The 2,063-nt window shown below is 38.2% G+C and overlaps 1 non-coding gene across 1 annotated transcript; it reads right to left on the bottom strand.

Annotated features, from left to right (window-relative positions):
- Positions 1–299: 299 nt before the first annotated feature.
- On the bottom strand, positions 300–406 carry LOC139887314 (small nucleolar RNA R71). The gene has a single exon (XR_011773150.1). It is a non-coding gene; the product is annotated as a small nucleolar RNA R71 (small nucleolar RNA).
- Between the last annotated feature and the right edge of the window lie 1,657 nt (positions 407–2,063).

Here is a 2,063-nt window from a genome sequence, read left to right as displayed (position 1 = left end):
TTAATGCGCCAGATTATGAAATCAAAGGACAAATTCTACACATGGTGACTAATCAATGCCAATTTAGTGGTGCGCCGAAGGAAGATCCTAATGAACATCTACGTACCTTTAATAGGATCTGCACACTATTTAAAATCCGAGAAGTTGAAGACGAACAAATCTATCTCATGTTGTTTCCCTGGACTTTAAAGGGAGAAGCCAAAGATTGGTTAGAATCGTTACCTGAAGGGGCGATTGATACATGGGATGTTTTAGTTGAAAAATTTCTTAAACAATTCTTTCCGGCATCTAAAGCCGTGAGACTTCAAGGAGAAATTGTTACGTTCACACAAAAGCCAAATGAAACATTATATGAGGCGTGGACAAGATTCGGAAGGATGTTGAGAGGATGTCCTCAACACGGTTTAGACACTTATCATATAGTACAAATATTCTATCAAGGTGTCAACGTTGCTACAAGAAAAGACATCGACATAACAGCTGGTGGTTCCATCATGAAGAAAACCGCAACTGAAGCTTACAAAATTATTGATAATACAGCCTCCCACTCTCATGAGTGGCACCAAGAAAAAGATATCGTTAGATCATCTAAAGCGGCTAGAGCCGATTCTAGCCATGACTTTGATTCCGTTTCCGCAAAAATAGATGCTTTCGAAAGACGAATGGAAAAGATGAATAAAGATATTCACGCAATACGAATCAGTTGTGAGCAATGCGGTGGACCACACTTATTGAAAGATTGTCACATTGAACCAACGATGGAACAACGAGAGAATGTTTCCTATATGAACCAAAGGACGGGAAGTAATTATCAAAATAATTATCAACCGCCAAGGATAAACTTCAATCGAAATCAAAACATTCTTTACAATCCAAATGGACCCAACAACAACTCGTATAACCAACAAGGTTCGAATAACCAACCAACTCAAAACAACACTTTCAATCCACAAAGACATGGCTTGTATAAACCACCACAACAAACCGAAGAGAAAAAACCAAATCTAGAAGAAATAATGGCAAAGCTAGTTGAATCTCAAACACAATTTATTACATCTCAAACCCAAACAAATGATAGGTTTGATCAGTCATTAAGAACTCAACAAGCTTCTATTTTGAATCTAGAAAAACATGTTGGTACTCTTGCTAGCATGATGAGTGAGAGGGAACAAGGAAAGCTACCGAGTAATACTGAAGTAAATCCTCGAAATGAGAATGTTAATATGGTTTCAACAAATTCTGAAAAACCAGCTCCAGAAGATGGGAAGGTTTTAGATGAGAGTAACAATGAAGAATTTACAACACCACCACCACCCGAGTATGTAAAGCCAGTGGTGGAACCATATAAACCACCCATCCCGTTTCCAATAAAAGGAGTTGAGTATGAGCAAGTAATAAGAAATAAAGATTGTGATACTTCTGGAAAGAAGAAGAAGAAAAAGAATAAGAAAGTACAAGAAACAAAAGCCGTAGAAGTAAACCCGGTGAATACAGTTCCACCAAAACCTCCACCTAGGGTAGGTGATCCGGGTGAATTTATTGTTCCTTGTCTACTTAGTGATTGTGTCATGTATGATGCACTAGCAGATTTAGGTGCAAGTGTGAGTGTTATGTCTCTTTCATTATATAAGAGATTAGGGGTAGGTGAGTTAAGTCCAACGGATATGAGTGTTCGACTCTTTGATCAAACCATTAAGCACCCAGTTGGAATTGCTGACAACCTACCCATTCAAGTAGGCAATTTAACCTTTCTAGTCGAATTCATTGTCATTGACATAGAAGAGGACCCAAACGTTCCTCTAATTTTAGGTCGACCATTCTTTGCGTCCACCGGGGCGTTATTTGATGTAGGAAATGGAAGAATGACACTTAAAAGTGGTGACAAATCGATCACCTTTATGATTCGAAAGTCTAAATCTCCACCAGCCAAAACCGTTGAACCAGTAAAAACAATTGGTAATAACCATGTTGTTTTACCAACTCCAACGGTAGTGTTTAACAATAATGAAACGCCTAAGTGTGGGGAAGATGAAGTAACACCTAATGATGACATGATAATAAAG

The sequence above is a fragment of the Rutidosis leptorrhynchoides genome, chromosome 1 (genome assembly GCF_046630445.1).
Source record: "Rutidosis leptorrhynchoides isolate AG116_Rl617_1_P2 chromosome 1, CSIRO_AGI_Rlap_v1, whole genome shotgun sequence".
NCBI classification, from domain to species: domain Eukaryota; kingdom Viridiplantae; phylum Streptophyta; class Magnoliopsida; order Asterales; family Asteraceae; genus Rutidosis; species Rutidosis leptorrhynchoides.
This window is presented reverse-complemented; position numbering and strand designations above follow the sequence as displayed.